The sequence below is a fragment of the Strigops habroptila genome, chromosome 4, assembly GCF_004027225.2.
Source record: "Strigops habroptila isolate Jane chromosome 4, bStrHab1.2.pri, whole genome shotgun sequence".
Lineage (NCBI taxonomy): Eukaryota > Metazoa > Chordata > Aves > Psittaciformes > Psittacidae > Strigops > Strigops habroptila.
Window position 1 is genome coordinate 15812942 of NC_046358.1, and position 27640 is coordinate 15840581.

A 27640-nucleotide genomic window follows, 5' to 3' on the forward strand; every position below is an offset into this window, starting at 1 on the left:
GCATGATGTGTTGTGGTATGGAATACCCTTTCGCCAGTTTGTGTGAGGTGTCCTGTTTTTGCTTCCTTCTGGCTTCCTGTGCCCTTCCTCACTGGCAGAGCATGAGAGTTTGAAAAGTCCTTGACTTAGCATAAGCACTGCTTAACAACTACTAAAGCATTGTGTTAGCAACATTATTCTCATATAAAACCCAAACCAACAGTATATCAGCTACTAGAAAGGAAATTAACTCTATCCCAGCCAGAACAGGACAGTTTTTAGAAGGGGAATTGGTTGTATTAATTTGGTGCTCAAGAAAGCTTTAGGATGGCTGTGCCGTTCTCTGGGTATATAGGAGGTCCCCTACTAGGGTACTTTTTATTTCTGTTTTCTAAAACCTGGAGAGCCTAGTTCTCCAGGCTGTCTGTTGTGAAGAGACAGTAGAAATACAAAGACATGCCACAAGCTCACATTCTGGGACTCACAGATGTGGGAACATTTTCTCTTCAGACTGTTTCCAAAATCCTCCATGTAGCTTCCCACTTCTGAAACTGTTATTCCTGAATGTTTATTATGTCAGTCCTGTCTCTCTTCTGGCTTTCCCTTCCTACTTAGAGAAAGAACATTGTGGTTGTGCTCTTAGGATCCTGAGAATGGATACTTTTAAAAATGTCACATGGCTTCACTTTCTATTTTGTTTTTAGAGGTCAAGATACTTCTGCCTAACTTAAAAGCCTTGGATCGCTCTCCCTGGCTGTGTTTGCTGTTCTACTGAGTAAAGCTTTCATTCTGGGGGAGAGATATATATGCACACACACTTTTTAATTATATATTATAAAAGTAAATCAGAAATTATGCATCTTTCCATAAAGCATGCAACTAGAGGTAGAGATGAGTTATGCTAGTACAGGTTTCAGTAATGCAATGGTTGTTTAGAAGGCTAGGTCTTTCTTGCTTTATAAGCAGCTATGCTTGATTTTAAGTGTAAACCTCAAGGTAATGATATGGTTTTTGTGCAACAGTGCATGGACCTTCTCAGTAGGACTAAAGCTAAATTAAAATTTTAATTATTTGGAGGAAACCTACAGAAGCTGGAGTATGGGCAGTGTTTCTTCCTGTTGCTAGTGAGTAGGGAAACAAACTGGTCAGCTCTCTCCTCCTCCTATAAGACTTTCAGGTTTGACAGCAACTGAACTGATCTGATCTTATAGGAGGAGCAGATACTGACAAAACGTCTTTTCTTTCTAGGATGGGCTATTCACATGAATTTGCAGTTTGAATGTAATACTTGTATAGCTTAAAGCTGAAACATATGGTCATAGTAAATGGTACACCTCAAGACAAAGAGAGAATTTTGCTTGTATTTGCATTTTGAAATAGTATTGTGATTTGGCAGTGAAGTACAAATTTGGCATACAACTTAAGTGCATAAGTCGTATTTCCGGAATAGCTTTGGTCTTTTTTTCTTTCTGGATGTTACAAAATGTGTGTTTCATTGGTAATGCTAACTTATAATATGGTGAATATGGAGAAAAAATAATTAGGAATGGTTGCTTTTCTAATTCGTTATGATAGAAATCAGAATACTGGAGCCTGAAAATGAGAAGTCTTAGAGCTAGATTTTCTTTCTTTGTTCATCTCTTGTCCAACATTTTATAAATGTAAATTTTATAAATGTAAATCAGACCTAATGTTGCTTTTGCTTTTGTGATGTATACTAGGGCTGTCTAATGAAGAAAGCATCTGCTAGTAATACAGTAAGTTTAAGCTAGGAAAATCCATTGATATGGTAAAACTCATAACTAATGGCTATAGCAATAAACTTAGAACTGTTTTGGTGGTTGTAGTCTAAATTGCATTTCTTAAAGTGTTGGCAGAAGAAAGTCCAGTGGATTATTAAGTGTAGTTACATGTGCGTTTACTAATAGTCTGGCTAGTATAAAGAAAGATTTGGGTGCTTGAAAATGTATTTCTGCCATGTGGACAATCAAAACTGAGTATGTTTAAGATGTTAAAAAATAATGGTCTTTCTGAAAGGACCACTGGAAGTTGTGTAGTCCAGTGCCAGGCTGAAGTGAATTCAGGTGGCTCAGGACTCAATATATTGAGTATTTCCAAGGGTGGAGTTTCTACAAACTCTCTAGGCAGCCTGTAGCAGCATGTTTGGTGTTGGTGGTCTGAGTATGCTTGTACATTGCCTGAGACCATGAATGTGGAATACTATAGCAGTCTAGCTGTGAACTCCCAATAACTGGCTTTCTTCTTGTGTTTTAGCAAAGTGCTTCATTGAGACCAATTTCAGTAGGACATACTTCTTGCTTTGGGATGTACTTTGTTGTCGGATGGCTAGACAGGCCTACCAGTCTTGGGTTGTCTGCTGTTAGAAAAAAGACTTGTAATAAATTATTTGACATGCATCCAATTGTGCGTTTTTTACAATAGTCGGGTTGAGACTATCAAAAAGGTTGAGACCCTGTCAAAAAGCCATTCTTAACCTTAGCCTAAAGCTGAAACTCCCATCTGAATTGTCAATTTATGTTGACAAGCGCCCTGTGTAAACTGGAGCCCTTGGTCTTGTTACCCTTTGCAACAGAGGGAACTAATGAAGAATGTCTAGCTTCCAGAAGTGTGTAAATTTGACCGTGTCAACTGTAACTGCCAAGAGATATTCCAAGAGAAAGGAAGCTGTTAAGCTGGAGAGCAGTATTGAATTTGGCAGTAAATTTGATGTTGGTGTTTGTAGGGAGTTATTAGCTAATATTATGGGGGGAGAGGAGAGTTGTAGTCCAGGAAACACATGGGGCTCTGAAACTTTGAAACTTAATCAGAAAGAGCACTTCCCCTGTATGACCAGATGTTGGTGTCCAAGTCAAACCTTGGTTACAAGATGACAGAACCTGTCTGTCTATAACTGAGAAGGTTTAATCATACCTTTACATCATTTCTGGAGCTTGTCTTTTACAAGTAACTGAGGCAAAGCTCTAAAGTGTTCTGTTTAACTGGGGTATTGCAAAAGTTTCCATAATCCCGATTTTATAGATTTGTGGATACATGTCATCTCGTAGTACTGGGCATTGTGTTCCCATCTATTCATATAACTTTGGAAGCCAAGGATACAGGCAGTAAGTTTGAGAGTTTTTGTTTGTAATTAAAAATTAAATCTCTAAATGTTAATTCATCACATAGTAGATAATTTTATCTGTTTAATACATCTTTTTATAAAAATGGGATGTCTGGTATTAATCCTCAGTTTGAGTTTTCTCCCCCACCTTCTGTAAGAGGTGTGTTCTGTCACTTTCCAAATCTGGCTGTTCTCAAACTGTTGATCCTTCCTTCTTTTCAGTGAGGTTCTTACTGTCAAGGCTTCTTGTAGACCTTCATGTTAGTGTCAGATATGTCATTGAAAAAGAAATGTGAATTTTAATTTTTATTATTTTTATTTTTTTTTTTTAGATGATGTATATTAGTTCCAGGGTGTTCTAGTCAGTCTTTTTATTAAGATGCATGTTAAACAAGGTGCCAAATCCTAAGTGATACCAGAGTTAATATCATCCATAGTATGATGCTGCATGGAAGGAGTCTGAAGTTTCAAGCTAGTTTCCGGCTCTGGCTAGCCCACTTCTTGGGTTATCACGATCCAAATCTATTGGCTTATTCCCATTACTTGCATTTTTGTGGTTTGATCACTGGAATTTTTATGTAGATACTGATTTAAGTATTTTGATGTAAAGCAAGTTAGGACCATAGCAGTCATGTTTTAACGTGCATTTAAATCTCCATTCTGAGAGATGTGTTTCCTTTTAAAAAGAAGAGTGAAATACAGACACTTGATACCTAAGCATGGGTTTATTTGTGGTCAGGCAGTTTTATTTATTCATCTCTCTAACCTGTTTGCTTTTTCAAATTCCCTTCCTGTTCATGAGAAATGCAGAGCAATCTCAAGGAACGTGATTACTTCAGTGACTCATCTGCTTACTTTGAAACCTATTGTGGATAGGTTCCATGCTGACTGACAGGATGTAACTTCAGTGAAATTCTGGCTATTTGAAAATCAAGGCCTGAATATACAAAAACAGTTAACATGAGATGTGTTTGAGTGTGTCTTGCATGTTCCACTTGTGGGATGCACCAGAGACAATTCATGCAGTGCAGTTGGGAGCAATCATGCACCACTTCCTACAGTTCCATCATGGCTCCAAAATCTTGTAAGGGTGAGGTGAGAAAAATGAATATGGCAGTCTGTTGCCTCATTTCTTCCAACCACAACAAATCTGCCTTTGAATTTCAGATCAGAATTGCAACCATAGGGAGTGCCAGGCCTGACTGATGTGATGGGCACACCCAGGGTGTATGCAGAGGGAGTATTGGGTTTATAACTCCTACTCATGGTGTTTCATTAGTTTATCTTAGAATAGAAGAACATCTCCTAGTTCACCTGTTTTTACCCTTAGCTGCCTGGACAGTAGGACTAAAAAGGAAACTGCAGTTATCTTCTACAAATGGAAAACTTGGAATCAATTATGATAAAAAAACCAAACCAAAACAAAAAAGCAAACCCAAACCTGAAAATATTAACTACAGTGGTGTTCAGCTGAATTTTATTTATACAGGGCTGGGTGTAGCTGCCAGTTAGGAGAGAAGAGGGAGAGGTGGAGCTGTGCATACATGAGCCACAGCAAATAGCTGCTTTATTATGATCCTGGTGGGGCTGTATTAGCGGTTCTTATGCCGCACTAGTGGACCTGTACTTATCTCCAAGCATGCGTGTGGGACCAATAGCTGCATGGCATCACTGAGGGTGAGCTTTTTATTGATAAATTTAATCTTACTTGAGAGGCATGGGAAAGTTGTTTTCAAGCAATAAAGAACACTTCTCGTTTGGCTTGGTATAGTGAGTGGATTTCTCAGGTCAGCCAGGAGATATTTGGATGTGGAAGTGAGGAGATGTTCCTTGCTTCATTTGTCAGTTAAGTTATAAATAAGCTATTTTATATTGGCAAAACAAGTTAGAAGATTTCAGCTTCTTGTGAAAGACCTGCCATACACTGTTTCTTAGACAGAGTGACACTTGCCTTGGACTGCTCTGTAAATTTTCAATTTGTTTACTTACTAATATTTTCTTCCCAAACCCACATTCCTACAAAGGAAAAGCAAGGCAATATACCTGACAGTTTGGTGGGGTGGTTTTTTGTTTTTGTGTGTGTTTTGGGGTGTTTTTTGTTTTGGGGGTTTTTTTTGGTTTTTTTGGGGGGGGGGTGTGTTGGGTTTTGGTTTTGTTTTTTTTTAAATATTAAAAAAAAATAGGATTGGGACAGAATTCTCCATTTATGCTTTAAATGAAGTAGCTAAAACAGGTATATTTCATTTCTCCTTTAGTATTTCAAATCTGGAAGCACATTGTATTGAAAATATGCCTTCAAGTAAAAACAGACTTTGTATTCCTGCTCTAGGTTTAAAGAAGCAGAGTGTAAAGAGAGGTTTTATGCTCAAAGTGTATTTTTACAGGTAATGTTTTCTGGTAGATTCACTGGTTTGAATCCTACTACAGCACACATAGATTTCCATAGCCAACTTGTGCAGTCTTTGCCCGCATATAGATTTGGGACGTTCTGGGAATATGTATTATATGGAGTTCATTAGTACGGAGGAATGTGTCGTGGTATATTCCGTGATAGTGGTAATGCAGAAACAACATTGCAGTGCAGTTGCTAATAAGTATCTCTTATTCCTTGCACACCCCGCTTATGCATTGCTATTTACCTGATGTAGTTAATTTTGTGAATGTGACTCTCTGTCCTGCAGATATACTTTTAGCAGCATCTCTGATACTACTTCTGGTCAGGTGGGACTAAATACCATTGTGTTAGTACAGCGTAAGTAGTACAACGTAAAAGTCACCTTGAAAGTATCTGATTTTTAGCTATAAAATAGCAACCTTTTGAGAATAGGCAGAATTCCCTAAGCAGAATATCTGGAAGTTGTTTTAAATTCCTAATATTCTATAATATTTTAGTTACGTAGGGCTGACCCAAAGCAAAGATGCTTTCCTTTAACCAAATGGAAGTTTGGTTAAAGGAAAAGGTTGGGTTTTCAAACAGTTTAGCAGAAATTTTATTTTACCTTAAATCAGCAGCAAAGATTAACTAGGGTTGAAAGCAAGTTACAATACATTGTAACTTGTACAATGTATTGGGAATGAATGAATGAATGAATGTGTTAAAGGTACTCCAGACAACATCTGTGAGCAGGATTGCAAAATAAAACTTCATAAGAGTTTTCTCAAGCCAGGTAGGCATATTTTCTTGCCTATTGTCTATTGATTTACAGGTATTTGGGGGGGGTTGGATGTTTTTTACTTCATACTTGTGTTCAAACCTCAATATCATAATTTTTATGGCACCTTTAAATGTTTGCTTAGAATAAATGAATAAACTTGTGCAAGACAAATGGATGAGTAGATTAACATGGCAAAGAATTTGTTTAATTTTGGATATTTTGTTTTTTCCCCTGACTTGTTTTAAGATCATGGAGAAGTTATGTAAAGTTTATTTTTTATCAGAGAAAAGGTATGTGCCTTGAGGGTGGGATGTTAGTTCCTGATTATAACAACATGAGGGCACTTAACTCATGAACAGTCCAGTTGACTTCAGGAAGAATAGCCCCATAAGTAAAATTACTCATGAGTATTGCAGGGGTCTATGAGTGTGGGGTTTTTTTTGGGGGGGGGAAGAGGAGAGAGGGTATTATATTTAAAGTAGCATTTTGTGAAGAGCTAAGTAGCATTGTTACCTCAGTTTTCAGAAGTAAAAAATAACCTGAACTTGTAGTGTTTCTGGAAGCCAGTGTGAGAACTGCCAACACCTTGCATTCCATTCTGGTTTTGAGACATCATTGAGACTGTGCAGAGCAACTGCTGAGCCTCTTGGGGCACTGGCTTCCCTCATTGCAAAGCAGGGAAATTATCTGTACCTGAAGCTTTAATTTTAATCTGGCATAAGCTGAGTGACCAGTTCTTCCAGCCACAAAAGCCAAAAACCTGCAACAGCCTTTAATCTGTATTCACACATGAACGCTGTGTAATTCTTGTTGTTTGCCTGTTTCAGAAGTTCAGTGCAAATCTTCTTCCCTTATCCCTTTCTCACAAGACCTGGAAATCTAATCTGTTAATGATGATTGTTTCTTGGGGCGTACCTTTTATGAACACTTTGTTAGAAGCAGAAGGACTTACCTGTGATGTAGTTTTCACACTTACGTAGCAAGTAGATGTCTCCATCTACTGTTTCACAACTTGATCCGATTTAACCTGCTTTTTTTCAGGGTTGTCCTCTTTTCTCTGAGTTCAGGGTACCTCTTGAAGTGACAGCACGTAGCATGCTGTAAGTTGGAGGGAAAGCAAGATCAGACACTTTGTTCAAAAGAAAGGTACTTAGAGAAACACTACAATGTACAAATTCTTCATCTCTAATCTCTAGCATTCCTCTGGAGACTGGTTTGATTTGCAGAATCGTTACTATGCACTTCTTGTCGCTTTCCTCTATTGTATGTTTCCAAATTGCTGCTTGGCTTGCAGTGTATTATTCCCACCAGTGGCTTGGTTGGTAATGGCAAGGTCAGCATGTGGTAGGCAATAACCTTCAGAGGCACAAATATCAGCATCATACAAATAGAGGTAATTTGGGTAAGTGCAACCTTTCACTTGCTGCAGATGTGTAAAACTAGGCAGGGTGGCATGCCTGCTGATGTGGAATTCTAGTTATGTTGAGTAAAGTATATATAGAGTTGCAAATTAACTTTACTTTTTAACTACTGTTGTCTGCTGGAGATCCCCAATTCTCTCGGGTTTATGAGAAACAATACTTCTGTTTGCTTTCTTTGCCCAACTGCTATGGGCTTGAATGTATTCATACATTATACGTTCAGTTCCTGTAGTCTCTTGAGATCTGACATTGAGCTGTGGTGCTTGCAAAGTCCATTGTATCTAGTATTTCCTGCAATGATTTTAGTATTTTCCTATAGTTCTAGGATTTTGCTGCTTAGTTCGATCTGTGGAACAGATTTCTGTTTCCCTGATAAAGTGCATCTCCTGCTTAGGTGGCCTTCTGTATCTTTGTTAGTGCAGTTACGCTCACAGTTCTTTTTATTACAAGGCTTAAAATTTACAGATTAATTTGCTTCCCTTTGTAAAGCCAAGTTACTCTTTAAAAGATGCAACTTGCTGTCACTAACTTCAGAACTAATGATGTCTTCTAGGTACTAGGGCGTGGATGTGATGTGACTTGCATGTAAACTTTGAGCTGTGTATCTTCACATGGGAGCTTTCAAGTCACCTGTTTCATTTGTCTGTTGCTCGTGAAATTGGTGGTAGCACACCATTCAGAAGCAAATTGCAATTCATTGACATCATGTGTATTCTTTTTCCACCTTCATTCCGCCCATATGGTATCAAGTCACTGCATATCATGATTAATTTATGGCCTCTTCAGGGCATAGTTGTCATTTGATAAGATCTGCTTCGGTCTACAGGGAAATTACAGGTATTTCAATCAGTAAGGATGATACTCAGTGAGAAGTATACTAGTTATCCTTCCTAGGTCACAGACAATTAAAAATCCTTAAAAACATGAATTTGTTTTTAATATTTTCCTACAGGAAAATATTAGGTACTTACAATTAGTATTTTTAGAACTTCAGCAGTTATTTAGGAGTTTCTTTTTAGATGTGTATTAATATAATTTAATACGAAAATGGTCAAAAATATTTCATGAATTAATATTGGGGTGTTTTCAGGAGCTAAAATATAGTTTAACATCTTTTAAAGGTGAAGGCAGACAGTTTTGAGAGCAGTCACTTTGTGAATGGTCAGCTCAATGCATAGTAAGTCTTAGTTCAGATCTACTGATATAAAGAAAAAAGTGCATGGAGGGCATCAATTGCACTGTCTCAAATCTGAGAAATGCTTGCTTACCCTGTATCATGGGTACTACCACCCCTTTCCTGAAGTTTTAACTAGCAGTGTCTGTATTAATTGTTTCATGTGGATTATAATCCTCTTCATCTGTGTGAGATGTACTTTTATTGGGCAGTGGTTTAATGGCTGTGTGTTGGGTGTGCTGGATTAGGCCCTGGTGTACCTGGTGGTGTGATGGAAGAGGATCTTGTTTGAAAACACGATTTCCTGGTTTAGGCGGTGTTGGGCATAAGATAATAAAAATGCTCAACAGAAGCAGAAGCTTTGGAAGATGGCTTGTGGAAATGTAGATGATTAATGCTGTAGCTCCCTGGGTAATTTTAACCCATCCTGAATGAGCTCGGTTACTGACAAAAACGGTGGTCGTCTATTTCTCTGTGCTTTCCTGTGTAGCCTCTTCCTGTCATTGGCATTCTGGTAGCCATTCAGCAAACTTGAATGGAAATAGCTTTTTGTTAAAAGTAACCTGCCAAAGAAGACATTTCAGGTTCTAGTTTAGTTGGCCTCCTTGATCTGGTTCACCATGTTACCAGCTGGCTTTTGGTGACAGCAAATGAAAAGGCTGAGAGTGAGAAAAGCCAAGACTCCTGTCCTCTGCAGTTCCTGCTTCCTCCAGGCTAACATAAGCTGGAACTGCCCTCTGACAGCTTAACCCTGAAGGGCAAAGGTAGGATTTTGTGAGTCTTTTGGATGTATGTGTCAGAGTGCTTTCTCAAGCAAGTGTATCCCTTTGGGCAGTCAGGCCTTAGTGCATGGTGGGTAGATGTGTTTTTGGTGATGTGTTTTAGGGGGAGATGGTGTGGGGTGGTGGTGCTGGGTGTGTTTTATTTAAGATGATCCCTTTCCAGTTGTGAGTAGTTGGAGGACTAGCTGCAATCGTGTTAAAATGCAGTAGCACAAAATGGAGTATGATTCCATAGCAGTGACAATTACCTTGTGTATGGTACTGGGCTGTGGGTTGGCTGCCCTGGGGGGACCCTGAGAGAGCTGAGTACGCCCAGTGAGAGACCCTCTGACCCTCAGCTTGCCTAGCTTGGTTGTGACTCTCTGAAATGGTGTAATGTTTCACAAAAGGGCAATAGGGAGGAATGCTTGACGACACCAGTAAGAAAGTTATTTGTAGAATGTGGGTTAGTCCTTGCCTGTAAACTTGAACAACACGGTCTTCTGTAACCCGTTCAAAGCCAGTATGCTAGTGCAACTTTTGGTTTTGTTTGTTTTTATTTGTTTAGCATCATAAAGATTATGCAAAGTCTGACTGTGACCTGGTTAATAAGTTTACCAGACTTTCACTTTGTCTTGAAAAGAATAAGGATGTTTAATCAAAATTGCAATATGAAGACTACCAGGAGTTCATAAGTATTTTATTCTCAAACCCGTAGGTTACTGGGGACTGTTTACTTCATGTGTGGTGTTGAGACTTACGCTAAATTAAAGTGAGCTTAACTATGACAGGAGTTGAGTGACGGTTGTATTTTGGGCATTTAGACCAATGTAGTGTAAGAAGGCAGCTTTGCAGATGTGAGTTTGAGAGCAGTATTTTCCAAGTATTTTTTTAATACAGTTATTTGAATGCATTACACGTTCAGTACTTTGAGTGCTAAAAGGCATTGTCAGATGTTTTTATTAAGGTACCAGGCTCTTTAACCTATGAAGGTTGGTTGATAAACATCCTCTATTACTATAAACATCCTCTTGACCATCTGCCAACTAAGGCCTGAAAGGAAGAAGGAAGAAGGTAGAATTTTTTACTTGAGAGCTTGTTTTCAGGCAGATATGCCATCATGTATGTATTTTTCTGAGAAACAGATGGTTTGTGAAATGAACCTAACAAAAATACAGCTGCAAAAAAAAAAAAAAAAAATCCCTTTGTGAGTCCTGCAGTGTGGTATTTGTGCTGTGAATGTAAGCATGATTAAGAAAATACTAACAACTGTAGCTAAAGGTAAATTTTTGGAAAGCTTTAGGTTGTATTTCTCAAGTATAAGGACATATTTGTAAACTTCAAGTCCACAAAAAAACCTGAAAAAAGAAAGCAGGCTTTAGCCAGTAATTTATTCAAGTAAGGGGTTTGGCATCGTGCTGTTCTCCCGTTTCTTTCCCTTTCCTTCCAGATCTAGGCACTATTGTTGGCAAATTAGTGAATGTGAATGAGTCTTCCATTACACTCGGCATGTTTTTTTCTAGGTGTGAACTGACTTCGAATAGTTTGCTTTAGTTTTGCTTTGTGAGGGTAAGGTCTCGCAGGTGTCTCTGGTGCTTCCTCTCCCGGCCTGCTGCAGGGAGGAAGGGTTTTAAGACTTGAGTGGCGACATCGCTCACCTCGAGGGTTTTTTGTTGTTAAGTTACCTTCATTTTGAAGGGCTATTTTGTTTTCGTTACATTGATGTTCTTTATTTACGTCTGATGTTTGTAAATACAGATATTTCTTTTTCCTGAAATGATCCTTTTGCATGGGCTCTAATAGTTTTCCTCTAATTACTGTGCACAGTTAGTTTTGATTTGCAACATATTAAGACTTATTTTCTGTAACTTGTATAACACAAAACTAAGTAACATGCTTGAGTGAGAAGAGCAGCAGAGCACTGAATCTGTGAGCACATGATATCCTAGCAGCATGGTTTAGTGAAAGTAGTTTTCCTTCAGATGTTGTGCAGTGTTGCTGTTTCCACCTTCTCCTCAGCAAAACCATGTTTGCAGCCTGCTGCTTGGTGCAGGGATCACAAGGAGCATTCTTTTGGGTAAAAGTAAACACTTCCACTCTGGAGAAGTGCACGCAAGCAGCAGGTGGTTTTTCAGGTGAGGTTGGCGATAGAAGTTTTTCATGTGTTGAGTCTAGATATAAGGGAAGGAACACTTACTTGTGCTTCACTGATACCAAAATATATCAGAGAGCCAGGGACGTGTGAGGAATACGTATGATCAAGGAATTTTTGTGTTTGAAAGTAATCTGTGACCATAAATCGAGACCCTGGCACTGTAAAAAGAAGAACTGAGTGAGCAGTGTGATAGGAGTCCTTCTTCTGTGGAGTAAACTTTGTGTTACTATTGACAGCTTTGCTAGGGTATCTTAACAGCTATCTTGCATATGCAGTGTGCAACCAATCTATCTAGAGATAATGTTTGTAAAATTCTTAGAAATGTGTTAAAAATCTGTGTATCTTAAAGTGCTATATGAACATGGTGATTGCAACCTTGTGCTCAGAATGGGTTTGCTATGTGGTGTCTTCCCTGTGCAGTGGAGTGTTATTTTCCTAACACTTTGGCTTTTTGTGGTTGAGGTGGTTGAGACCCTGGTGATGAAATCCTTTCAGGTCATCCTCTTACAAAGTATGTGGTACTCTCTGAAATAGCATAGAGATACATCTTGTTAGATTTGGAAACCTTCCCTTGTCAAGAAAAGACCTGTTTACCAAATCAAAGCTACAACTGCTAATTATTCCGTACCCAAACATTGAAGTGATATATGGGCTGGTGGATCTCTTTATTCTAGATTTCAAACACATTTTGATAGAACATGCCAATAATGCTGTGTTCTCCAAGCATTTGAAACTGGGCAGCACATTGTTCTTGTGTGTAATTGCTAGATAACCATTTGTAAGCTTTCTTAAAAACTAGTTCAGCAGAGCACTTTTACCTATAAATTACGAGATTAGTTGTCATAGGTCAGGAGAAGATCCATTAACACAGTGCACCAGTTTGGGCTTATTTGGTTTGTCTCCTATCTATAGGACACCAGGATTGTGGAAGCTCATCTTCAATTCCCCTTACATCAGTCATGCTAAAACCAGAAACTGTGCCATGTGTGGCAACTAGATCTGCTGCGGTTTTTTCAAATGCTTCTGCCGAGTCTCTTGGAATAAGAGTCAAACTATGTCCAAACCTAACTTTTGAGTTTATTGGAAGATTTTAAGCTTGCTTGTACCTGATAAAACTAGTATTTCAGCTGAAGTTCAGGTGTTTTTTTCCTCAAAGCAATGAATAATTGTTGGGGGTAACTACTAAAGCCAATGGGATGAGACTTGGTGCTGGTGTCTGAGCTCAGCTCTCGGTAATAGCAGTATTGGACAGGATCTGTATTTTCTGAGTAGAACTGAGACTTCTTCTCTGTGGAAGCTCAGGGTGCAGCAGTGAGGCCACACCATGCCATGAGCCCATGCAGCACCTGGAAGGATGTATCTTGTTTTTGTCCTCCCCCCTGCTCAAGCTTGGCTGCTCCTTCCTGCCTCCTCCACTTGCAGATGTGTGCAGCTGCAGGGTGGGCTGAAGTGAGGGATCAATCCTGCTGAAAGCCAACACTTCCAAAGAAGCGGGGGAAGAGAGCTCTCCCCCACCAGCACACATGTACGTGCTATATAGTGCATTTGACTGGCCCTTTTGGCCTTAATAGGATTTTTCTGAAATCAGTTTCCACTTATGGTATGTCTGGATTTGTTTTTCTTATAAGTAGGATTTGTTAAATTTGTGCTTGTGCCTCATGTTCGTGTGCTAGATTGTTTGAATTCCATGTGATACATTAGTAATGTTTTCTTTCCCATGCTTTTCCTAATCCCATTGGAAGCAAACCATCATGCATTTGTAGTAATGACGCTGTCATATTGTTAGGGTTGGGTAAAAATAACATAAGCCCTGTCTTAGGCTCTTTGTAGACACTGTCAGTGTCATCATGTAACAACTCTATAGATTTTAAAAGTTGGTCTCCAAACGTATGGAGGAATGAAAAGATTATCTGCTCTTAAGTAATTCACATCGCCACAATACAGCTGAGACAGTCTTTTCTGTGGAGTATTTTCCTCCTTGTGAAACACTTTGAAGCTTTGTCCATGTGTTCTCAAGACAGTGCATTTTAAAGTTAATCTTGAAATTGAAAAATTGAAAAAAACTAAGTAAAGCTTGTTGGGTTTCACTGCAGGCATGCAGCCAAGCTTCATAGATAGGAATAATGTGGACAGTATCTCAGAATGATTACTTGTCTCTGGGTTTGTTCTTATTTAATGGAAGGTAATAAATTTTTTTTGGCCTAAGACATGTTCCTGTATCTATGTATTCAAAGGAATGACATGTCATGTGGAGTCCATAACTTCTTCCTAACAGTGCTGATTTTTAGCTCTCCTGTTATGATAGCTCACTGGGGTGTGCCATGTTTCAGTTGTCTGATATGAATGGACAAGTATTTTTATGAAAAACTAAACAACGATGTGTTATTTTTTTTTTTTTTTCCCCCTCAGGATTTATAGTCACTACTTATTTTTACATTCAACTGATGGAATGTAAACCTATGCTGGCATGTTTATTTGAATGAATCACTGTAACAGGCTTTTCTCAAGGCTTTTATTTAGAAGAGTAGTCATGTTCTGCCCTAAAGGATACAGAGAAGCAGGTGAAGAATTGTTTTGTTCCTGTATATTCTTGACTGATGGACAATGACTCAAATGGACTACAGGAGAAGATGCTATTTAGATTGTGAAATTGCTTAAAAAGAAAGTTCACTTGCAATGTGTACAGGTTTTGTGCTTCTGTTAATAATTCTCCTTTTACATGTGAACTTTTTAGCCTGATGTAAGATAGATAATTTTCTCCTCTTCAGTGGCAGTGTCCAGCATACAGAGTGCATTTGATTAAGAAACGGATGTGGATAGTGGGTACTTCTGTGTGGTGGGTGAGTTGGGTGTTTCTGCTATGGCTGAGCCGCCAAAAACATTGTGGTTGCCTTCTGCAGAGGTGTCATGCCTCCTCCACTGTGGTTCTGTGGCCTGGGGGGGACAAAAAAAAAGTATTTACTGGCCTCTCTAATTGTCAATGTTCTGCTTCCCTTTTTAGTTTTATGTTCTTTAACATTTGTAGCTTCTGCAACTTCTGTAATTGCTGTTTGATTGTATCGGCCTGGTGCTGCAGGTTTGCAGTTACTGACCTTCATACATTCTTGTAGGTGTAGATTGTGCGTTTCCACTGATGAATACTTACTGAAGTGTAGAATCTCAATTTATTGCAACATAGAAACATGGAGTTTCATATACTTCATTAAGAATGGATAACCCTGCTGTTTTGTTTCTTCATAATCGAATTTCCAATATTAACAATTTTCTTATTATAGTTTCTTTCCTAGAATTGCAGTTTGTTTAGAAATAAAGGTATCAAGTTTTTTGGTATTAAAAACAGGAGTTGTTCAACAGTGTACTTTCTCTGTATCTGAGGGTGTTACTTACAAAGTGCTTTAACTGCAGTAGTTGCAGATAAACAGGCTATTTTTGTCCCCTCTCCCTGCCAAAATTAATAGCAACAAACCACCTTGATTTCCTTGGGTTCAATCCTATATCTTGTGAATACTCATTTACCTTCAGACCGTGGTACTTCTACAGGTGATGTATCTGTTGTCAGTCTGCACCTACGTGGCATGTATTGTACAATATGCTGTCCATCAGTGTGTCCCATACTTGCTTTGACAGTGACTAGATTTCTTGAGACTCTTCATTCTCTATCAAACATCCTCCAGAAATTATTTCAAAATATCCAGAGTACCTTACCTGAAGGAGCCTAATTTCTCAGTGCTGCTTGTACTAAAAAAAAGGCAGGAAAAGTGCGTATTTGTGAATTCATATTTACTGACAAATAAGAGAAATAAAAGAACCTTGTGTGGAGAGCCAGACATTCAAAATCACATTATTTTTAACAAAAGAATGTGTGGACCAGATTCTCAGCTATACCTGGTCAGCCTGGGAATGAATGGTTCTGTAATAGTGAGACCACCTTAAGAATAGCGTTTGAATAATTAAGTAGTACATTGATGTGGGCTGGGTAATTTTACTGGCCTTGAGTTGAACAGTTGAAGCTGGGAGTAGACTTTCATGAATCCTTAATAGTTAGCTGTATTAATAGTCTCTGGATTCATCAGGTACTTTCATACATTTCTCTTTTCATTTGGGTTTATTAAAAGTAAAATGTTCACAGTGTTCTGCAACTCTTCCATTTCTTCTCACAGATAAACGAGCTCAAAATGTTACATCTCATTCCATTAGTGAAACTGCAGCAACTTTGGAATGGGCAAGAATCAAGTCAGATTCCAGAACATGTCTATTCAGATAAAAATCTGGCATTGAAGAGCCTGCTGCTGTTCATGGCTGGGCATGTAGCTTGAGAAATAATGTTAGCACTGAATTTTCTTTATTGTGTGTAATTTTGCTAATATTCTTGGAAATGCAGAAGTGGCTGGTTCTCTGCAACTCAAATTATTTTTTCATTTGAAAATGCGTATAAAATCTAATTTGTTTTTCCTTCACCCTCTCTCCTCAGAGATTTATCAAATTATCCTCTGTTTTAGATTCAAGCTCTTCATGATAATTAATCGTTCTGACCCCTGTGAAGTAAATATTATTTTCATTAATGGGAAAATTGCAGAACAGACAAGTAAAATTGCTTGAGTTATGCAGAGCTCTTAGACATGTGGTCAAATAGCTAGACAGCCTGTTTTCAATAAATTCTTTACAAACTTTTTTTACATAAGCTGTAAGATTGATGCCATCTAAGGAGACAGAAAAATGCCTTTTTTTTTTTCTTCTTTGTTTCCTGAGGAGTTGCGTTACCAAGATCACAACTGTGAAATATTGTATATAGAACAGTGTATCTTGAAATGTGGATAAATGAGCTATCTCCTGATAAGAGTACAAAATACTTTGTAATTTTCCTGGGGAAGCAGGCAATGAACCTTTCCAAGCTTTATCTTAACCTAGCAAAGGGCATGAAGATCCTTGAATGGGTAGAGAAACTAATGGAAATGATCAGGTCTGCCAAGTGAGTCAAATCGGGATGAAGATGTAAGGTGCTTGTGTTTTATGGAATAGCAGATTATTGGTTCCCAGACAATGCAAGTGTAAAACAAGCTGCTTCAGTGAAAATGGAGACCTTGAGTGGAGCAGGAAAGAATATCTTGAATTAGTTTTGTCTCTTTCAGTAGGATTGACAGAATGAGTTCCACTTTATCTCAAAGGTGGCATAGATGAATGTTTTCTCCTCCTTGAAGGAAGGCCTGTTTTGGTTACATATGCAAAAAACTTTCTAGCTCAAGAACTGTCTTTTTATTATAGTTGAATTTTGAGTTGGGGATAGAAGGAGATATGATTTATGGAGTGTGAAACTCTTGGAGATTATTAGTATTTTCAGTTTGACATAATTTCAAAGCTTTTGAAGACGAGTAAGTTCTGTTCAACAGAGTGGAATTTTTCATATTCTTTCAGATACTTTGAAACTATAGTGATGTAGTTAATGCCTCTTTTAATGAATTTTATGGGCAGTACACATCGATATAACTTTTATTGTAAGGCTTCCTTTTGTAGCAGGTGTATGGTGTATATTTCTGGTGTGCTGTGAAGGGGACTGGAGGCTTATAGAAGTTGTGCTCAAAGCACATATGCAGTTAACTGACATCTATAGCTGGGTATTCCTGGCTTAAACACCTTTTGTGGTAAAAGGTAAAGCAATGGCTGGTATACTGTGAAAGACTGGGGAAATGGGATTTCATGTTTTCATTAACAGAAGTTAGTACATGCTAATGGAAACCCACTGGATGATCGGTGTACACCAATGCCATGCTGTTCAGTAATGGTGTTTCATGGCTTTTAGTTTGTTCGCTGTTAGGCACTTTTCTGCCTTCCTGTTCTGCGCATCCAACTTCTCTAGCTAATATATTGTTGTTTACGCTGAGGAACTGAAAATATGTATAAAGTGCTGATGAAAGCCTTCATATACAGAGAAGTCATAATGGTTCTTTGCCATGGGTGGTAAAAGTTGGAAGACTAATATTTCTGACCGCCACTTGGCTGCTGGATGACCTTGAACAACTCCTTTCACTTGCCTTGATTTCCCTTTCTTTGTATTTGATTTAATGATATTTACCTTATCTGCAGAGCACTTTGAACCCTTATCAGTGGAAAGCTTCCTAACAAGAATGTATTCTCTGTGGTGCTTCCTCTGTTTCCATTGGCAAACAGCTTTAAAATTCCAAATATAGAAGTCAGTTGAGATGCTGGCTCAGTTTTTCATTCCTTTTAACAGGAGACAAATGGATTGAAATTAGGTGGGGGAGGCAAAATGGAAAAGTAGTGAGCTTTCAAATTGTGAATTTGCAAATTTTTTGCTGAATTTGCCCTTTATCCATGTTCCTCCAGTATTTTCTGCCATAGACATTTTTTTTTTTCTTCACTTGGCAGCAGTAACTCCTACAGTGGAAAATTCTATCCTTCTCTTACTGCTTAGCTGTGGAAGCAGGCTAGGCTGAAAAGCAATAGGATAACTTATCTGAAGAGAGAACCTAATTTTAAAGAGTGAATATTGGACAGCAAAAAGGGTGGGTCACTACTGCATGTAAGGGAGAAAAAATGGACTGTTTGCATTTGTTGTTGGTTTTTTTCCATTTCAAATTTAAGTACTTGCATTCCTTACTTTAGAGTGTTTACTGTTGTCAGAGATAACGCCCAAGTTCGCATTTTCATGGTTCTGCTCTATAAATTCCTTGATGTTTCACTTCAGTTACTTCAGGACTTGACAAAAGCATTAGTTCATAAATTAGAAGCTCTTTCAACTTAAGAGTATCTTCTTGGTATAGGTATTTCACTTGTAGGATGTTCAATTATATTAAAGGTAAACACGAAGCCACTTACACACTATTACAGTAATACACTGTGTGGCTGGAAAACTGGCCTCAGTGTGGAAGGGTGTAAGCCATGGTGGTTGTGAATAACTAGGAAAATTTATGGTGTACTCCACAAAAATGATGTTGTGAACATCAGAAGAAGCCTTTTCAGGTCAAATGGATTTAAATGAAATTTTGTTTTATCACCCCTTTTGAGAAAAACGTTGAGAATTATAATAATTGACTCCTGTTGACAGGGCAGCAGAGTAGTTAATGAATTTAATGTTACTAATTTTGATTGATACTGTTATAATTATGATGTCAGAGGTGTTTGAATTTGTATCAGGCTGTAAATCTTCATCAGACTTCTAGTTTACTCTTGATGAGAGGAAAAAAACAACACGCAAAATGAGAACCTAGGCACCCCCCAACCTGAGCTGAATCTCCATTCAAAAATTGAAGTATAACTCAATTTCAAGACTCTTTACTGCTATATTACAAGAAGATATGAGCAGGTAAAAAGGTTTTACTAGTTCAGTTTTCTTCCTTGTTAAGACATATCCCTGAGAAATTCTTGAAGGTCTTGGTATCTGAAAAGCAAAAGGTAAATATTCTCTCTGAATTTTGCTGTCAGCAGCAGGAGAGAGAATCCCCTGACAGCCATCCATGCTCTTCTAGTTTTTTTTCTTGTGTCTTTTTTTCTTGTCCGACTGGAGATCTTAGAGCCTGAGGTAAAAGGCAGCCTTCCTAACCTTGACCTCTTCTGTTCTCACTAAGGAGAAATGAAACTTCATTTTACCTAAAAGTGAAATTTATGGAAGGATATGAGAGATCACATTATTCTGGCAGTGACTCTTGACACAAATGTTCTTTAGCTTGACAAGCCGAGCATGAAAGGATATGCTTTATTAGGATGCAAATTCTATGTATGTGATTCATTTGTTGTGTAATATTTTCATAGGGTTTTGGTTTATTAGAATTAGATGTGCATTAGTATGTAGAAAGGCTTTATTAAGGTGTCAGAAATAGTATTTCACTGTTCACCAGGGTGAAAGTCAAGATGGCTGTAATTTCAGAGTTTAGTAGGAGTCTTCTATACTTTCTTACTTACAACTAAAATTTTCCTAAAATAAGGGATTTCAATTCTTACTACCTTTTATATGCCTTTATTTTTTTGATACTTGTTTCTCCATCACCTTACTACTTTTCTTGCTTCTGTATTTTTCACCATTTTATACTTGATGTTTCAGATTTTTTTTTTTTTTTTTTTTTTCCTCTGGAGGTTCTACTGTCGATGAGTTTTATTCTTCCCTTTGATACTCCATCCTTATCTGCCTTTCTGACCCAGAAGAATTTGTGCCTCAGTGGGCTTCAGGAGCAAGTGTCTTGTATTTTTAAGAGTAATTTTAAGAGCTTAGCTGTGACTTCTGAGTGTGCTGCTTTTGTTGCTATATAGGTTTGTGCAAGTCAGCTGGCTTGGTGTTTTTCAGAATCCTGCCCTACCTGTGTTTCTGTATGAGTAACAGCCATTAGTGCTCAACAATCATATAGTTGAGAAGATGTATAAAAATGAAGTTTACTGTGTAATAATGTTATTTATTAGTTTCTGGCATTCAGCATCTTCAGTGAAAGCATATATTTGCCTGGAGATGAAACCTAAAGCCCTGTGAAAACTTTGGTTGAAGGTGGCCTTTCAGGAGTACTGCTCTGTAGTCTGTTCTCTGTTGCAGCAGTGTACTGTGAGTGCAGGAATTCAGTCATCCACTAGGCACAGGGCTGTGAAAATACCCACCTGAATACTCAAGGAAATGTGGTGCTGGAGTCCTATCCAATCCGAGGTAGGGTTTGCAAATAGGTTGCAGGCTGGTCTAGTGCCATAGCAGCAGCAGCATCTTCTTTCCCTGCAATGCATCATCTCATGTTTGTTGAACTTCATTGGTGAAACTTGTCCTGGCTGTCTTCATTCCTCTGGTAGTAATTACAGTAATAATCAGCAAATGCATGTATGTCAACAGCCTTTTGTTTTTATTTTGAAGGGAAAGACAGACCTATTAAAAGTATTTTCATAGGTTTGTGATGGCACGAGAACACGTCATGTAGACTTCTTTGTTTAGAAAGTGTAATGTGTATAGGTGGTGCCTTCCTAAAGAAAACTTAGAAGGATATTTTCCACCGATGCTCATGCCTTCTTTCTTTTGAAAATCTAGAGTAGTTAATAGGACATCCTGAAAGGCTTGCTTGCTTTTCTGGGGAGATGAATGGACTGAAGGCTGTGTAGGCCAGGGAAGAAAGAAACTGTGAGAAAGAAACATCTGTACTTCTTGTAGTTATTTTTTTCAGCAGTTTCAAATACTGTTAGATTCTGCTGAGAATAAATGCTAGTTATTCGTAGTGTTTCTAGAGAGCATTCTCTTTCCCCTCCTTTTTTTGAAAAGGCTTTGGTTACAATTTCAATACTTCTTGATGTCATTAATTATATAAGGCTTCTAAAGCTTTGGGCTGCTGATGTGCAGGTGACTTGCTGCTCCGTGAGAGCAGCTTTTACAGGATGCAGTAGAGAAGTGGGGGAAGTGAAGCATTCATTGGATAGGTGTCAAATTCTGAAGCCAAGGGGATGAATCTGCAAGGATTCCTCATTTTGTTTGTGCTGCATATTGACATCTGGAACCTAGCAAACAATCCTTTGAATTCTCTTCAAGTAACACATTTTAGCTCTTTCAAGGGTGAGGTAAGAAAATAGCCTTTTTCAGTAGAACAAAGTTTGTTCTTCCTTCCCTCTTTACGCCTACACCAATGTTTTTTGAGCTCTGCAAGTGTGTTTTTTCTCACCCTCTCTGCGGTGTAGGCGGCGTTCCCAATCACAATTGAGCTTCACAGGCAATCTTTTACCAAAAAAAAAAAAAAAAAAAACAGTTGTCTTTACACAGCAGGTCTATAATTTAACACCAAAGAAAATGCAGAGTTCTGGGCTGGAATTATGATGCATCTTAGTAATGCTTGAATAGGTGAAGAATTTCACCCGAAAGAAAGCAAGGAAATTTTTTCTTGAACAGAAGGCCACCACCTGAGGAAATGATTTATTTACCTGCTGCCCAAATGACTTGCCAAAATGTCAGTAGCAATTGTAAGCAGATAGATTTTTAAACCTTTTACTTGCTTCATTACACTGAACGATAATTGAACTTTCCTACCCCAAAATTAGAATGTGATTCTACTTGAAAGAGACAGGCTCAGTTTGTGGATAATATGAAAGGTAAAAAGCAATTCTTCCTGGAATGTTACCTTTTTTTAAACATGAATTTAGTTCTCTCTAACCTTTGGAAACTGCTTTTGCTGCACGTGATGATGATTTTTTTTTTTTTTTTTTTTTTGTGTACTGCAGCTCTTTTGATGATGCTTCTTATTTTTTCAGGGTCCTAATTTCACATAATACTTTGTCAATAAGCCTAAGCTTAACTTGCAATTAAAAAACCCAACTCTGAAAGCTTTGTTTTTAATTACTTAAAGGAAGATAACAATAATGACTTTCTTGAGCTCTGTTGTAATGATGTCTGGCACTTCTTAAAGAATTTTGGTTCTTGCCATCAAGTATTCAAACTTTGTTCAACTCTGTCTAGAAATTGTTGGGAGAGTAGTAATAGGTGACTAAAAATTAGTTGCATATCAACCTATCAAATTTCAGAGATCACTATAATAGAATAAATAGGGTTTGTACCATGCTTTTACATGCAGCTTATGATGATGGCATTGCAGCTGAAAGCGGCCATCCTTGACTGCTTACCCTGACCCATGCCTTCTCTGCCTCTTGTCAGCACAAAGTCTTATGTAGCTGTGCAGTGATCTGGACTGGGGAAAACCAGGTTTGAAGAAATGATCTAGGTCTTCTCCTCCAGTCTCCTTATTTAGAGTTGGATATTAATCCATCTTTTTGATATGATTCACCACACATCTCTAATGCTTGAGCTTGGTGGGAGGAGAGAACAAAAATTCACTCTTGGTCTGTGCTCTACCTCCAGTTTGTGCCCCTGCAGAGTTCTCGGGACTGCAGTATAAATCTCCATGGTTACATGTTTGCCCAGTCTAATTTTAGAGGGCTTCAGTCATCTTTTGTCGCAATAGACAAAGGTCAGATATTAAGGCTGATGTTGAAACAATACAGATTTTAGTACAGGACCTGGTAAATATGAAGGACTAGTGTTGAACATTTTTTTCCTTGCTATACTTGGGGACTTCTTAGAGGAGTGTAGTTAGTGACTTAAATAACCTCCCTCTTTCCCTTGCGTTTGGCCTTTATGTTGAAACAAGTGTGCCACAGCATTGTGAAATGTCCCCTTTCAGGTGTAACCAGACGTTTGGCAGAATGCGTTCTGGGAGAAAATAACTTGGTTCGGAAAAAGGGTGATAAAAGAAAGGGTGGGATTGTTACAGTAAGAAACTTCTCATGCGAGCAGTCTCAGATGAGTAAGTTAGCTGCATAAACTTAATAGGTTCATAGTTTTATAAGTCTTTGTTGCTTCTGGCTTCTAACTAGCACAATTTCCACAATACCATTTCCCTTTTGAAAAAGATTTAACCTGTTTGTTTCCCATTCAAATATTGTTCATACCCATGGTCTTTCTGCTTCTAGATTTCACCATGGCATGATTCCTCTGAAGCTGGTCGTGACAGCCACCAGGCGTTCTTGCTAACGCTGCGTGTGCCTGCCTTCTCAGGAATTTGGATAGGTAAGTGTGCATGCTCCACTTTCTGTACCATGTGACAGTTACCCTTTGGAGTAGTGCCAGTTGCCACAAAATCAGTGTTGGCTTTGTGACTGCTGATGGCATGCAGTGTTTCATACAATACAGAAGGGGTGGTCTCCAGCAGGATGGTTTACCCGGGTAGGCTGGCTGCTGCCGAGTGCCAGACTGTATCCCAGTCTGTTGCTGAATTCATCCTCTATACGTGAGAGATTTTCTCAGAAGGGAGACACAAGAGGCCTAGATGAATATTTCCTCCCCTCTTTCTACTAGGTATTTGTAGAAGTGTTCGTAAAAGCAGGTTGGACTCTCTTCAGGCTGTGACAGAATGCCTGGTTTTGTCACATTTTCTAAAACACAGTAGTTCTTGTAGGTGGTTTCTTTTAATCTACTTGTGAAACTAAACTCATGTTGTGAGGAAGCGATGATTATTCTGAACCTACCCAATTCCTGAAAAGGACTGTCTTTTAGTACATAATCTATTCTTTCACAGAGAAATATATGTTTAGGGAGTTTGTGAAAAGATAAAAAAGGATGCTGCAAGTGTGAGATGCTGCAGGTCCACCCATGCAGCCTTGCCCCTCTGCCTTGTATTAAATGCAAGTCCTTTGCGAATGTGTAATAACCTGGTTCAAGAAGGTTGGAAAACTGCAGTGTGTGGTTTTGGGTAGAGGAGGGAGAGATGGGGAGCAGTGGTGTTGGCCTTGCAAAGATGGGCAGGGATGGATTTGTTTTCAGACAAATGGGCTTCCTGAATTAACGCTGCATGTTGCGCAAGCCGTAGTGCTGCTGCCTGAAGGGAGGTGACCAGAATACTTGCTGGTGAGTGCAGGGAGAGCAGCATTGACATCTGAACTTCGATCAGTGTAAGCTGATTTGCAGCCAGGCTGTAAAAACACAACCTCCTCTATTTAACAGATTTTAATGACCTGTTTATTAACAGATGTTGAAAGTTATAGGTGTAGGATGCAGAGGAAGTCCAGTCTGGAAGTAACAGTATAATAAACATTGCGACTAAAGAAAAAAACCCTCCCTTGTAACATCAGTTCATCAGTGTGCGATGTGTAAAGAAATAAATAGGTTTCTTATTTGAGAGAATCTGCCCTGTAGTTGTTGCAGTTGTTCAGGACGATGTTGTTGTATCGAATGTGTCAATTTAAATCTGTTCTTCTGAAATACTGTCAGCAAAGCTGTGTTGTGTTGGCAGGGGAGTGCTTAGCCCCTGAGGTTTGATTTATTGTAGCAACAAAACCTTTCCTTCAGAGGACACATATATTGGAAACAAACATGTTTGTTCATGGATCTGGAGGAGCCCTTGGAAAAGGCTGTTTTAGTTGCTTTCCCCTTGAATCATCTTACCTCTTCACTTGGCATGTTAGTGTCAATTTTTACATGCAGTCATTATTGTGGTTTTCTTTGGTATGTAGTTCTCAAAGTTACAGATAGAGGAGAAAGAACTGTGTCCATCTCTTTCCCACCACACCATACAAAACTTCTGTTTTGTTTTGGTTTTGAAGTTTGTGGTCCCACAAGACATGTTTTGATCCTAAACACTGCGTAGTGGGGCATGAACAGTGAAAAAGGGCTGTCTTGAGTGATGAAATAAAAGCAGTCTCTCAACTGTTAATTTAACTTATTAGTGGAAAGTAAGCGAATACTTCCTCCCTCCTTCCCCCCCCCCCCCCCGCTCTATTTGGATTCTACAGTTGGGGTTTTTTGTCATACATTTTCCATAAAGAATATCTCAGTAATTAAACTAATTTTGCCAGTGATGATGTCACCATGTTATACCACTGAAATACTTAGTGAAAGTGGTAAGTTCCTTTTTATTACACATGCAATTTTTGTTCCCAGTGGACTTTTTAAAATCATTAAATTCTAGCTGATAACAAATCTATTTATACAAAGTTGTATTTAAAACTTATTTTGTTTCACTAGTAACAGTTCTGGTTGTTTATGAGCTCATAAGCCAGTGGTCCTATAGACCCCGTCTTGTTTACTGAAACTCAACAGCAGATTTTACAGTTGGGAGTAAAACATTTTAGTAAAGCGTATCCATGTTAAAAGGTAGCCTTTTTAGAAATAATAACATGCTCCAATAAAGCTGACTTTTGCTTATGTTTCAAATACCAAATCTAATTTAAAAGATATTTATGTGGAAGACTCAGCAGCATAAACTTAGTTCTGTTAGATTCCTCACATTCTTTTGGTAATACAGAACGAATGAAACTTGTAAAATACAACTTAACCTGAGATAGCTTTTTTCTTCTTGACCTACACTTAAAATAAAGAGGAGAACCAGGGGGAGGGAAGAGGAAGGAATGTTCACTGTGCTTAAGTGGCTGATGTTGACCTTAAGTTATTTTTTTGTAGGAAAGCAGTTAAAGCTGCTGGTTTTATCTGTATTGTTCTTTTCCTGTTGACAAGTTGAAGCCCTATGGCTTCATTTATCATGGTAATAAGGCCTGGTTGGGGTGGGAAAGGTTTTGCCTCAATGATCATTGCCCTTTCACATGATGTGGTTGAGTGTGCCCCGCCATGGGAGCACATAATGCTGTGCCCCGTAATGGGAGACGGCAGCTGTATGGGTACCCACCCTTTCTCTGCATGGCCAGGAGGAGATGTAGAGAGCTGTGTTTCTTTCTTATATTTTGTAGGTTTACTTTCTTCCCTCTCACCCCCTAGAAATTGCCCCAAGGTTTAGTTGATTTGTATGAAGGGTTTCTGTTACTAGGATTGTGTAGGTATGTATTTCAAACTGTTTCCCTGAGAAGTCTGAAGAAAGTTAGGAAAAAACCCTGCAATTAGTGTTTAGTCTTGGGCTCCTCGTAAAGAAAGGGTGTTGCTTGAGGAGTGCATGTATGTATTTCATTTATATGCATGTACCTGAGAAACAAAGGGGATAGGGGTATTAGATGCTCTTATTGATGCATGAACGTTCCCAAGTTAGCGACTGCCTTCTGTGATGTCTTTGTACTGTGGTATTGCAATGATAACTACAGTATTATCCTTCAATGGAAAAGAAGTAAAAAGCGCTTAGTACATTTTAACCTTCTTTTATGTTTAAAACAGTGCAGTAAATTAGCAGAAATTGGCATGCGATAGTAGGAGGTAATTTAATGTAATCCAATTCTAGAGAATTGCAGTTGAACCATTCAGAAAAACCTGGATAACGTTCTTACTATGTCCATTATAATAGGAAATGGGTCTTCATGAGCAAAGTCTCACCTTCAGTTCATTGTGTGAGACTTCTGAATATACAATTCTTTCAACCATATGTATATGAGTGAGTGAAAACAGAAGAGCCTGGGTTCCATTAATTCTTGGCTGCCTGTAAACTGGCAAGGGTCTTACGCTTTGATCGCTATTTTCCTAGTCTAGAATGACTGAAGATTTGGTGGTGTGGATTGTAATGATCCATGCTCTTTGCTGTTACAGGCACCTGTTGAGTACACAAGCCAAGAATGAGGATACATAGGCTGTGCCTGCGAATTTCCTAATTTCGGAATGGTTAGACACACCCAAGGTAGCTTTAATGTAGCTAGCTTGGATTAGAAAAGATTGCAAGGATTTAACAGCATGGCTTTTAGCATAGCCTGCTGGAGACTGTCAAGGAGTCTGGGTGCTTAATTGCTGCAGTCCTTTGCCCTGGAGATTGAATGGATTTTGTAAAACTCAGGATTACGAGTTCTGTAGCTTGCATAAATGCGGAGAGCTGTTGGTAGCTTAAATGCGTATATTGTGTGTATGAATTTTTCCTAGTTTTACCTTTGAAATGTGGAATGTGGTATAACTTAGAACTAGTAACTATGGTCCTAGTGCTATGCATGACTACGAACGTATACTGATTAATGAGATGTTTTCTGTAGTTGATCCTGCTATATTAACACTTTGTGGGGCTGGCTGGTGAAGAATGAGCAACGCTAGTATTTTGATTTTTCTGCATGGTTCAGCTTGTGTGTTGCTAAACTATAGTGTGCTGTTGTACTTCTTAAACTTCAATAGCAACAGATTTCAGCAGTTAAAATGCGTTGCAGGTTAGTAACAAGAATTTGCAATTAAATCCGAGACACAGAACAGAAGGAGAATCTGTGAAACAGGGAGCTAAAAGTAAGTTCATGGGCTGGAAAAAAAAACAAAACCCAAAACAACAAAAACGCAATGCAAACCCCCGAAACAAACCAACAAAAAAACCAAACTACCTCTCTTCTCAAAAAAAAAAAACCCAAACCAAAAACAAAACCACAACAACCCCCCAAAACCCCAAAATCATAAGGGGACCAGAGAGTAGCAAAATTGGAATTAGAAGCTGTGAACTTCATTCATGTG

General features: G+C 38.5%; 1 protein-coding gene across 5 annotated transcripts in view; it reads left to right on the forward strand.

Moving 5' to 3' along the window:
• SIPA1L1 (signal induced proliferation associated 1 like 1) overlaps positions 1-27640 on the forward strand; it is a 223412-nt gene that overhangs the window by 45550 nt on the left and 150222 nt on the right. For 3 of the 5 annotated variants that reach the window (XM_030482943.1, XM_030482947.1, XM_030482944.1), the window contains exon 3: positions 23200-23296. The exons of the other annotated variants lie outside the window; for them this stretch is intronic. The gene's annotated coding sequence lies outside the window, so the exon portion shown is untranslated. The remainder of the gene's footprint in view (positions 1-23199; positions 23297-27640) is intronic. 5 annotated transcript variants of the gene reach the window in all.